The following is a 13,302-nucleotide window of genomic DNA, read 5'->3' on the forward strand; positions in this document are numbered from 1 at the left end:
AAAAAAAGAGGAGGCGGAGCTAATGCCAAACGCCATCCTGTTCTAAACCACATCAAGGATTATTTCTGAAACAGTATGGAGCTCAAATGCTTTTTCTCTTGCGGGTTTATCACAAGGTGAGTTCCTTTTTTCATTTCCTGCTTTTTAAACACATGTGCTCTCCAGTACAGGTTAGCTCTGACGGCCCGTCCACACAGCGGCGTGCGTTGAAAGCTTCACCGTTCACTTTGAATGGGGTGACGTCACTTTTCGCCGAACTGCATTGTGGGAAGCCAACTTGCTCGCTGCAAGAGTTGAGCAATGTTCAACTTTTGAAGCCTCGGCAGAAGCGTCAGCCAATCGAATCGTATGCCAGTACAAGCTCTAGCCAATCAAACCGCTGCTTGTGTGTCAGGGGCGGGAGATTCATGTGATTGGTTGTTGGTGGAGTGTCAGACACGCCCGCCGGCAAGCTTCAACGCACGCCGCTGTGTGGACGGGCCGGGAGTGTTAGCGAGGCTTGCTAATGTAAACAAAGACGAGACTACGTCCAAAACACGTCAGGCATTGTTTCTGATAGCAATTTTCTGTGGGTCCGCTGCCGATTTGTCATATCGGCAGCAAATCTGTATCCGCCCGTTGTACCCCCGTTTTTAAAAGATTTGGGTACGGAGGAAAAGAGAGAGGGTTTTATTTTCTGACGCTGCGTGAGTTCCCCGACGCACCGGGGACACATTGATGTATAAAAGACATCACAAAGTGCATTTTGCATGATAGGTCCCCTTTAAAGGACGTGCCCACCGCTGCTTTTGTTTTTTCATTATCCCTTATGTTAGAGAATATTTCTTCTCTCTTCCTAAGTGTCAAAGAATAATTCTTCCTTACTCTTAAGATATTTAACACTTTCTGTGTGTTGACATTTACGATCAGCCCTGCTCCTTATCTTCCGTAAGGAATGTGATAATGCAGCCGTATGTTGATACTATACGTTTCATGGCTTGACCTATAGCGGACATCGGGAGTTTTACGCTAAGCTCCACAGATGTGAGAGACGTCTCCTGTGTCTGCAGATGTTTACGCCCATCCCCAATATGTGGATTGGACTCTCTGTAAACTAGGGTCTACCAAGATGCGAGGCTGATCAGAATTGACGTGGCAACCCACCCGTGCCGTCAGAACCTTTTGCTGCTGTGACTTGTGATGTGAATTCTCCGGCCGTGTCCTCGCAATAAACTACCAGTGTTTGACATCAAAGCTCCAGCTCTCCTCGTGTCGCTCTGAGTCTCCATCGCTGCAGAAGTTTCCCTCACACCGTATGTCTCCCGTCTGAAAAGATCAAAGTTTAAAATATCTGTTGATGAATCTCATAAAATGTTCCTTCCGCCTTTCTTCCCGAACTCAAGAAGTCAGCAGCCATTTTGAACTCTCCTTCCTCCGGCTCACGGAGTTGAGAAGCTGCTGGTTAGTCAGAAAAACCTCCCGCTCTCTCACGGAGAACAACAACAACAACATACATTAAAAAACATTCTCTGTCTTCCCCCACATCATCACTTCCCAACCTCAGGGGAGGAAATGGCACAGTTAGACTCATAAACAGGTGTCCACCGGCCCCCTCGCGCGCAGCTCTTTAATAGCTGTTTGATGTTTTTGATGTCTAGTCAGCTCCATCGTACCTTGCTGCTTCGTAATGAGGGCCAATAATGATTCCTGCACTTCGGGGGTTAATGGCATGTAACCGGCAGAGCTGCTAATTACACGTTACAAACTATTTATCAGAATCTCCATCTGCGCGAGCTGCACAACTCTCATTGTGCACGCTAAATTACTCCACGGATTGTCATTGTGAAGCAAGTTTCCGTAATTAGGGGCCGTGCTGCTGTGTCCTTTCTGCAGAGCACATCAAGAGGGAGATAGAAAGAGTGCTTCATGTGGGTCTGATACGCAGATTGAGGAGGAATGTGCAGCACCAGAAAGGAAACACGCAAGCCACCCGTCACCGTGCGTTCTTCCCCACAAAGGTGTGTCCTGAGGGGAGTGTGCACTCGAAAGTGAGAGGGAGGTGTAAATTGCTTCGAGGAGCTCTCGTAGCCTCGCTGACGATCTTCCTGTTCGCCGTGAAAGTCGTGTGAACGGCGTCTCTCTATTTGAGAAGTAACTCGGCCCCAAAGGTGCGCCGGAGACCAAGGAGACGTCTTCTCCTCTCCGTAAGTTTTATTAAAATTACCTTCATTATAAAACAGTGTTCATTATAAAACCAAAAAACGCCGGTCTCCCAGGGCCCGTGGATTAATAAGGACAGCGGTGTATTTTAAGCCGTAAACTCGGCTCCTCACTGTCCTTAATCTCCTTCCTACTTCACAAGGCCAAATTAACACCTCTCCTCAGCTCTGACGGGACCTCATTAGCAGACTTCCAGGGAGAGGAAAGAGGAGAGCAGAACGGAGAAAGGAGGAGAAGAAGGAGGGAAGCGACCAATGACAGCCACCAGCTCTGGGATTAACCCTTTCTCCTCCTCCAGCTCCTCGGAAATAAGAACTAGGTCGTGTTTCTAATCAGTCGCCTGGTTAGCGATAATTAGAAGGCGAGATTGGACGGGAAGGAGAAGAGAGGGGAAGTGGGAGGGGAACATTGAAATGAAAAGAAAAGAAAGAGAACCTGTCATGTCGCAAACACTTCAAAGGAGCGGCGTCTCCTTTAGAAGCGACGAGGGTCCAAATACCAGGAGGCGCTCCTCTGGGCCTCAACACTGGGGGGGGGGGGGGCAAGAAGGACCCAGATCTCTCTCTCACACACACACACACACACACACACACACACACACACACACACCACACACACACACACACACACACACACACACACACACACACACACACACACCACACACACACACACACACACACACACACACACACACACACACACACGGGACGTTGTGCACCACCTGTACAGTGCAGCTGCAGAGGAGGATTGTTTACCCCGAGCCACAAACAGAAACCATTGATGCCGAGTAACTAAGTACATTTACTTAAGTATTGTACTACACATTTGAGGTACTTGTACTTGAGTCTTTTCTTTATACTTCAACTTATATGTATATAGTACACCTGATCAGAGTTTAACTGTTGATTCTACTCATACTGTTACTTGATTACACGTATACTTGTTGTTCCAGGTGTACTATCTGTGTTTCTGTATTATTCTGTTGTTCCGTAACGCCTGAGTTTCCCTACAGGGATCAATAAAGGTCGATCTCAGGGCTTCTCAGACTCCGGACCAAGGTCAGATCAATCCGGACCGAACTGCAAATCAACCCGGACCGAACTCTGTGTCCCATTACATATATTTTTTTTTAAATGATAAAAAAAAAAAAAAAGTTCTGATTCTGATGTAAATTAAAGGGGACCTATCGTGCTATATTTGAAACAGACATTGTAGGCCCGTACCTATACTAAACATGTCTGTGAAGTGTTTTGCTTCAAACACCAAACAGATCCCCCGTTGTAGCCGTGCCTCATTCCGCTCAAACCCCTCTTTTGTTAGAGAAACGCGGATTTTGGGTCCTTAGCTTGAAAAAAAAAAAAGAGGAGGCGGAGCTAATGCCTGATCAGAATTCTACCGGAGTTAAATTCTGCTGTGATAAAACGCCATCCTGTTCTAAACCACGTTAAGGATTATTCCTGAAACAGTATGGAGTTCAAATGATTTTTCTCTCGCGGGTTTATCACAAGATTAGTTCCTTTTTTCATTTCCTGCTTTTTAAACACGTGCTCTCCAGTACAGGTTAGCTCCGAGTGTTAGCGATGCTAGCTAATGTAAACAAAGACGAGATTACGTCCAAAACACGTCAGGCATTGTTTCTGATAGCAATTTTCTGTGGGTCCGCCGACGATTTGACGTCAGATCGGCGGCAAATCTGTATCCGCTCGTTGTACCCCGTTTTTTTTTAAAGATTTGAGTACGGAGGAAAAGAGAGGGTTTTATTTTCTGACGCTGAGTTCCCCGACGCACCGGGACTTTACTGGCATTGATCCGGACCATTGACCTTGAGTACCCCTGGTCTATCTTATCTTATCTTAACTACACGGAACATCTAAGGGGAAATATTATACTTTACTAAGTGTATATGAAAGCCTCAGTTAAATTAAACTAGCAAATAATGAATACAAGAACAACCTGGTGGATTAATCTAATTAAGAAAGATAACTAATTAATTATATAATGTATATTTGTGTGCTTTCGCGTTCAACTACATTTCTCTGATTATACTCATTTACTACTTTCACTTGTCACGGAGTAGTTCGACCGTGGGTTTAGTACTTAAGGAAAGGATCCGAATGCTTCCTCAAGACCGGCAAAAACACACCAGCCCCTCCTCTTCCTCACCTTCCCCCCTCTCCCCCCCCCCCCCCTCCTCTTCTCCCTCCAGCAGCAGGTCTGGTCCCTCTCTTTACTCCCAGGTCGTGCAGTGCTCTCTGGGTAAAGTTCACCAGCCTCCTCAAGCTGTTTGACATTACCAATAAGGTCAAAGTGTATCAGAAAACACCAGAGGATTATATTATTATGGAGTTGCACCTCGAGATCCGACAATAAAAGACCACGGAGGCTTTTTCCACCGCGAGCTGGCTTCCTTATGATGATCAGCTCGTGGAAGTTACACAAGAGAGACGGAGAGGTGCCAGAGGCCCGCAGCGAGGAGGAGAAATCTCCGCTCATTATCAGCCATCTATTTGATCTGCTGTGAAACATCTCCAGACTCCAGACGTCAGACATCGATGGTGCTCAAGTTAATCCGGTGGGCTCCTGTTTGCACAGTGAAGTGAAGGCAAGGGTGCTTGTGATATCTGTGCGACTTTGCACTGGGAGTGATTGAATTAGAACATGAATCTGAGCGTGGTGTCGAGGAGCGGGACGACTCCACGCACTCAATCAGAAGGGCTGCACGCCGCTGGGGAACAACTGACGACGCCACGTGGTGTGTTTAAGAGACGGAGACAGACGGGGAGGCTGCTGGTCATTCTGTCGACCACATCCACGCTTTCCACCACACGGGGCTTTCTCAAGCTTACGCTCACTTTCTAAATGTGGCCGATAACTAGCGAGTAGAAGTACTCAGATCTTGAGTAAAAGTAGAAGTACTCAGATCTTGAGTAAAAGTAGAAGTACTCAGATCTTGAGTAAAAGTAGAAGTACTCAGATCTTGTACTTGAGTAAAAGTAGAAGTACTCAGATCTTGTACTTGAGTAAAAGTAGAAGTACTCAGATCTTGTATTTGAGTAAAAGTAGAAGTACTCAGATCTTGTACTTGAGTAAAAGTAGAACTACTCAGATCTTGTACTTGAGTAAAAGTAGAAGTACTCAGATCTTGTACTTGAGTAAAAGTAGAAGTACTCAGATCTTGTACTTGAGTAAAAGTAGAGGTACTCACATCTGGTACTTGATTAAAAGTAGAAGTACTCAGATCTTGTACCTGAGTAAAAGTAGAAGTACTCAGATCTTGTACTTGAGTAAAAGGAGAAGTACTCAGATATTGTACTTGAGTAAAAGTACTCACATCTGGTACTTGAGTAAAAGTAGAAGTACTCAGATCTTGTACCTGAGTAAAAGTAGAAGTACTCAGATCTTGTACTTGAGTAAAAGTACTCAGATGTTCTACTTGAGTGAAAGTAGAACTACTCAGATCTTGTACCTGAGTAAAAGTAGAAGTACTCAGATCTTGTACTTGAGTAAAAGTAGAAGTACTCAGACTTTGTACTTGAGTAAAAGTAGAAGTACTCAGATCTTGTACTTGAGTAAAAGTAGAAGTACTCAGATCTTGTACTTGAGTAAAAGTAGAAGTACTCAGATCTTGTACTTGAGTAAAAGTAGAAGTACTCAGATCTTGTATTTGAGTAAAAGTAGAAGTACTCAGATCTTGTACTTGAGTAAAAGTAGAACTACTCAGATCTTGTACTTGAGTAAAAGTAGAAGTACTCAGATCTTGTACTTGAGTAAAAGTAGAAGTACTCAGATCTTGTACTTGAGTAAAAGTAGAGGTACTCACATCTGGTACTTGATTAAAAGTAGAAGTACTCAGATCTTGTACTTGAGTAAAAGTAGAAGTACTCAGACTTTGTACTTGAGTAAAAGTAGAAGTACTCAGATCTTGTACTTGAGTAAAAGTAGAAGTACTCAGATCTTGTACTTGAGTAAAAGTAGAAGTACTCAGACTTTGTACTTGAGTAAAAGTAGAAGTACTCAGATCTTGTACTTGAGTAAAAGTAGAAGTACTCAGATCTTGTACTTGAGTAAAAGTAGAGGTACTCACATCTGGTACTTGATTAAAAGTAGAAGTACTCAGATCTTGTACCTGAGTAAAAGTAGAAGTACTCAGCTCTTGAGTAAAAGTAGAAGTACTCAGATCTTGTACCTGAGTAAAAGTAGAAGTACTCAGATCTTGTACTTGAGTAAAAGTAGAAGTACTCAGACTTTGTACTTGAGTAAAAGTAGAAGTACTCAGATCTTGTACTTGAGTAAAAGTAGAAGTACTCAGATCTTGTACTTGAGTAAAAGTAGAGGTACTCACATCTGGTACTTGATTAAAAGTAGAAGTACTCAGATCTTGTACCTGAGTAAAAGTAGAAGTACTCAGCTCTTGTACTTGAGTAAAAGGAGAAGTACTCAGATGATGTACTTGAGTAAAAGTACTCACATCTGGTACTTGAGTAAAAGTAGAAGTACTCAGATCTTGTACCTGAGTAAAAGTAGAAGTACTCAGATCTTGTACTTGAGTAAAAGTAGAAGTACTCAGACTTTGTACTTGAGTAAAAGTACTCAGATGTTCTACTTGAGTGAAAGTAGAAGTACTCAGACTTTGTACTTGAGTAAAAGTAGAACTACTCAGATATTGTACTTGAGTAAAAGTACTCAGATGTTCTACTTGAGTAAAAGTAGAAGTACTCAGATATTGTGCTTGAGTAAAAGTATAAGTACTCAGGTCTTGTACTTGAGTGAAAGTAGAAGTACTCAGATCATGTACTTGAGTAAAAGTAGAAGTACTCAGGTTTTGTACTTGAGTAAAAGTAGAAGTACTCAGATCTTGTACCTGAGTAAAAGTAGAACTACTCAGATCTTGTACTTGAGTAAAAGTACTCAGATGTTCTACTTGAGTGAAAGTACAAGTACTCAGGTCTTGTACTTGAGTGAAAGTAGAAGTACTCAGATCTTGTACTTGAGTAAAAGTAGAAGTACCAGAGTGTAGGAATACTCTGTTACAGTAAAAGTCCTGCATTCAAAATGTTCTTCAAGTGAAAGTAGAAAAGTATTCTCATCTAAATATAGTGAAAGACAGTGAAAGTAGTCGTTGTGCAGATTGGTCCATTTCAGAATAATATATATGATATGTTTTATAATGATTGATCATGAAAGTGTTCTCAAAGCTGGTGAAGGTGCAGCTAGTCTGAAGTACTTTGTAGACTGCAGGGTAGCTGGTGAAGGTGCAGCTAGTCTGAAGTACTTTGTAGACTGCAGGGTAGCTGGTGGAGGTGCAGCTAGTCTGAAGTACTTTGTAGACTGCAGGGTAGCTGGTGAAGGAGCAGCTAGTCTGAAGTACTTTGTAGACTGCAGGGTAGCTGGTGAAGGTGCAGCTAGTCTGAAGTACTTTGTAGACTGCAGGGTAGCTGGTGGATTTACTCCAGGTGGAACTACAGTCTGATTCAACACTCTGTAGTGGAGGAGAAGCAGCATCAGTATTGATTAAAACTAAACATTAAACCATCAAGATATGTTTCTCTAATCTTTACTTTTTTGTGAATGTTCTAACTAAGAAAGAGGTGTTAATTGGGTCTCTTGACCTTAATTGGCAAAGATAAGTAAAAACCCGTCTACTCTTAATTAGATTAAGTCGGCTTAAAAGGTGAAACACAGATGTGGGTGAAGGCAGTCGACTGATCAGCTGTAGGAACAGGAAACTAGGACAACACAAAGGTTAGATCCTGTTTCACCATGAAGGGTGCTTCTGATATGAAGGCTGCTTCTGATATGTCGGCGACTTCACCCTGCGAGGAACTGAGTTAGCACACGGGTCTGAGCGTGGAGGCGAGGAGTGTGATATCTGCCGCCAGGGCTTCTTGTGCACAGTCAATTATCAAGCATTATAAAGAGTCTGTCAATAATCACTTCCAACAGAAGTGAACAATCCATGCTGAGTGTTCTCGTGTGTACCGACGAGGGGCTTTCAGGTGGGACTTTAGACGGGAGAGCGGGACTGAAACATATGTGAGGTATCGTTTCCATAAGCCTCTTTCTAGGCGGACCATAGCGCACAAATGTGATTTATGACCTTGGTGTAATGGCTGGAGCAGAGTCTTGGCGAGGTATCGGATGACTTTTCCAATATGGCGACGTCACGGCGAATGCACCACAACAGGAAACGAGGGCTTGTTTCTCCAAGGAAGGAAAACATGAGAAGCCAGATATCTGATCACAGATAGACGGAAAGGGAATGAGTCAATACGACCGATGAGCTGTACGACACGGAGAGCGTTCTGTGGACTCCTCGACATGTTTCTGTCTAATCCTTCATTCCTGATGGTCAGCTGATTATAAATGATAATGTGGAGCGGGAAGTGCCGAGGAAATCATCAATACAAATGCCACTTAAAGAAATACACTAGTTTTACATTGGTCTGTGTCTTTATAGCAGCCGCGTCAAACTCAATTTCATCGCGGGCCACATCAGCATTATGTTTGCACTCAAAGGGCCGGTTGTAACTTTAAGACTATATAAAAATACATATATAAATATTTAATATATAAAATAATGTATACTATTACATTATTGCCTCTGCAGAAGTTATTATGGGATAGGGTAATAACTTCATAATGAACTACACCTGAAAGCAGAAGTCTAGGGCAAATAATTGGAAGTCTCTTCAGTGCTGTCACAAAATGTCTTTTTAAAAAAAAATCTAATGCTGGAAATGTAAAGAAAAATGAAATTTTGAAGCAAAAAGTCAAATTCTGAACTAAATTCATATTTGAGATGCATTGTGGGATATGTAGTTTATGGGCAACGTGCTTCTGTAAATCGGCACGTATAATAAACGTATAATATTCTTTAAGAGCTCTTGTGGGGCCGCATTAAATCAAGTCGCGGGCCGGATTTGGCCCCCGGGCCTTGAGTTTGACACCCCTGCTTTAGAGCAAGGCTCCACTTTAATGGACTAATGTTTACAGGTATTTCCCCAGATGACGACCATGTTGTTTTCTTTGGTGAATATCTTCCTTTCTGCAGCCAAAGTATTTACATACAACTGAAGAAATCTGCTTCCACCCCACCACCCCAGCTTCCACCCCAGCTTCCACCCCAGCTTCCACCCCAGCTTCCACCCCAGCTTCCACCCCACCACCCCAGCTTCCACCCCGGCTTCCACCCCACCACCCCAGCTTCCACCCCGGCTTCCACCCCGGCTTCCACCCCGGCTTCCACCCCGGCTTCCACCCCACCACCCCAGCTTCCACCCCGGCTTCCACCCCGGCTTCCCCCCCACCACCCCAGCTTCCACCCCGGCTTCCACCCCGGCTTCCACCCCACCACCCCAGCTTCCACCCCGGCTTCCACCCCGGCTTCCACCCCAGCTTCCACCCCAGCTTCCACCCCAGCTTCCACCCCACCACCCCGGCTTCCACCCCAGCTTCCACCCCAGCTTCCACCCCACCACCCCAGCTTCCACCCCAGCTTCCACCCCACCACCCCAGCTTCCACCCCAGCTTCCACCCCACCACCCCAGCTTCCACCCCAGCTTCCACCCCACCACCCCAGCTTCCACCCCAGCTTCCACCCCGGCTTCCACCCCAGCTTCCACCCCAGCTTCCACCCCACCACCCCAGCTTCCACCCCAGCTTCCACCCCACCACCCCAGCTTCCACCCCAGCTTCCACCCCAGCTTCCACCCCACCACAGCTTCCACCCCAGCTTCCACCCCAGCTTCCACCCAGCTTCCACCCCGGCTTCCACCCCACCACCCCAGCTTCCACCCCAGCTTCCACCACAGCTTCCACCCCCCCCACCACCCCAGCTTCCACCCCGGCTTCCACCCCGGCTTCCACCCCACCACCCCAGCTTCCACCCCAGCTTCCACCCCAGCTTCCACCCCCAGCTTCCACCCCAGCTTCCACCCCACCACCCCAGCTTCCACCCCGGCTTCCACCCCAGCTTCCACCCCAGCTTCCACCCCACCACCCCAGCTTCCACCCCGGCTTCCACCCCACCACCCCGGCTTCCACCCCAGCTTCCACCCCAGCTTCCACCCCACCACCCCAGCTTCCACCCCGGCTTCCACCCCACCACCCCGGCTTCCACCCCAGCTTCCACCCCAGCTTCCACCCCACCACCCCGGCTTCCACCCCAGCTTCCACCCCAGCTTCCACCCCACCACCCCAGCTTCCACCCCAGCTTCCACCACAGCTTCCACCCCGGCTTCCACCCCAGCTTCCACCCCAGCTTCCACCCCACCACCCCAGCTTCCACCCCACCACCCCAGCTTCCACCCCAGCTTCCACCCCAGCTTCCACCCCAGCTTCCACCCCACCACCCCACCACCCCAGCTTCCACCCCACCACCCCAGCTTCCACCCCAGCTTCCACCCCAGCTTCCACCCCACCACCCCAGCTTCCACCCCAGCTTCCACCCCAGCTTCCACCCCACCACCCCAGCTTCCACCCCAGCTTCCACCCCAGCTTCCACCCCACCCCACCACCACCCCAGCTCCACCTGTAGGCTCTGGGACAGTCATCTAATCATCACTCATGCTCTCTGTAAACCTGTGAGCGGTGAGGCCCGAGCCGAGACGCCAAACTCAACTATCTGCTGCTGTAATGAACATATTGAGAACACGAGCGTTGTCTGACTGAACTCCGTTCTTTGCTCATGTTCATATTGTAGCGGATATAAAGGGCATGCGTTGGTGGTTTGATAAGTTGATGAAAACGTACTGTTTTTGTTGGTTTGCTTTGTGTGAAGAGCCAGAACGTCGCTCAGGAGCAACACGTGTCGTGCCTTAAACCTTTACATGTGAGTAAATCATGTTATATCAGACAATCTCTCCTTTAGCAGAACAAACATGTAGCATGACGTCTTTTTGATTTGCTCCCACAAATTAGCGTTACGGTCTTTTTTGTGATAGAGTCTTTCAAAACTCCGATTAAAAGCTCTGACCGCTTCGACCAGCAAGTCGTGCACACGGCTTCGGATGGTCCTGGACCAGGAGTAACACATGAATGAATAAAATAGAATTATGATAACATATATATGATAAATATGACAGTGTATACACAGAGACAGATTATTTACGTAGCTTACACCACCCTCTGTCCCTAGATCCTGGCAGCAGATCAGAAAACACTCCCTCGGAAAACCCAGAGTGTCCGTATACAAAGGCTGGAGCAATCTGTTCCCCTTATTGAGAACAATATAAATAACAACACTTAGTGGACACTCAGCATCTGCAAGAAGACGTGCGGCTCACCTGGTTCTGGAAACTCTTGAGAACAGGTGCCACCATCTCCCGGACCTCCTGAGGAACAGAACAAAGTCCACTCAGCACATTCCAGCAGACGCTCCGTACCGGTTCAGGAATTAGATCAGGCCCAAAGAGAAACACCGCTCCATAAGAGAGAGGACTCATAGCTCCTTCTTCCCCACACGATGTTATACATGTTATCGACGTAATACAGCCTTAAATACATCGCATACAGAGTTACTAAAGATCCACAAGTCACGAGAAAAACAAGCACATAATTACAAACAAGCTTAATCTGTGCAGCACATGGTAATCTAGTATCCAATGCTATATATTACTTAATAAAGACTCGTTTGGCATAGCTAGCAAACGTTAGCTATTTAGCTAGCAAGAATATGCTAACTGTCAATCAATCAATGTTTATTTATAGCCCAATATCACAGATGTTACATTTGTCTCAGTGGACTTCACAGTCTGTACAGAATATCAGTACAGTACAGAGACTAGTGAATGGTAGCTAATGAACATCGCTATCTGCCTGTCTGTCTGTCTGTCTGTCTGTCTGTCTGTCTGTCTGTCTGTCTGCCTGTCTGTCTGTCTGTCTGTCTGTCTGTCTGTCTGTCTGTCTGTCTGTCTGTCTGTCTGCCTGTCTGCCTGTCTGTCTGTCTGTCTGTCTGCCTGTCTGTCTGTCTGTCTGTCTGTCTGTCTGTCTGTCTGCCTGTCTGTCTGACTGTCTGTCTGTCTGTCTGTCTGTCTGTCTGTCTGACTGCCTGTCTGTCTGTCTGTCTGTCTGTCTGTCTGCCTGTCTGTCTGTCTGTCTGTCTGTCTGTCTGCCTGTCTGCCTGTCTGTCTGTCTGTCTGTCTGTCTGTCTGTCTGTCTGTCTGTCTGTCTGTCTGTCTGCCTGTCTGCCTGTCTGTCTGTCTGTCTGTCTGTCTGTCTGTCTGCCTGTCTGCCTGTCTGTCTGTCTGTCTGTCTGTCTGTCTGTCTGTCTGCCTGTCTGTCTGACTGTCTGTCTGTCTGTCTGTCTGTCTGTCTGTCTGACTGCCTGTCTGCCTGTCTGTCTGCCTGTCTGTCTGTCTGTATATCTGTCTGTCTGTCTGTCTGTCTGTCTGTCTGTCTGCCTGTCTGTCTGTCTGTCTGTCTGTATATCTGTCTGTCTGTCTGTCTGTCTGTCTGTCTGTCTGTCTGTCTGTCTGTCTGTCTGACTGCCTGTCTGCCTGTCTGTATATCTGTCTGTCTGTCTGTCTGCCTGTCTGTCTGTCTGTCCGTCCGTCCGTCCGTCCGTCCGTCCGTCCGTCCGTCTGTCTGACTGTCTGTCTGTATATCTAGCTAGCCATCACCAAATTGGTGGCTCTACTACTGAAAATTTGAATTATTATTATTAGCACCCTGCCGTTAGACTTGAAGTGTCGACCTGTCTTCTGTTCAGGCCGTGCGAGTCAATATAAAATTGCAAATGCGTTTTTATTTTTAAGCTGACCGGCTGCTTTCATACAGCTCACAGCTCACAGCTCAAAACATCGCTGTCAGTTCTCACATATAGTTTTGAGGATTAAGTAATCACATATTGGTCATTTAAGTAGTCTGAAAAATAACTTAATAACTTAACATTTATATTTATTTGGCAGCAAATATAAGTTATTTGGGTAAAGTAATCAAATATCGGTAATTAGGAGAGTAATCTCTTGTCTGAACAAGTAGCAGTTCATTCAAAAGTTAAAAAAAACGTTCCCGTGGCAACTAAAGGTTGATAAAGCTGCCGTGCCAATAACTCTTTAAAGTCCCAACAGAAGCAACGCGTGGGGTGTCCCTGCACGGTGT

The sequence above is a fragment of the Pseudochaenichthys georgianus genome, unplaced genomic scaffold, assembly GCF_902827115.2.
Source record: "Pseudochaenichthys georgianus unplaced genomic scaffold, fPseGeo1.2 scaffold_422_arrow_ctg1, whole genome shotgun sequence".
Lineage (NCBI taxonomy): Eukaryota > Metazoa > Chordata > Actinopteri > Perciformes > Channichthyidae > Pseudochaenichthys > Pseudochaenichthys georgianus.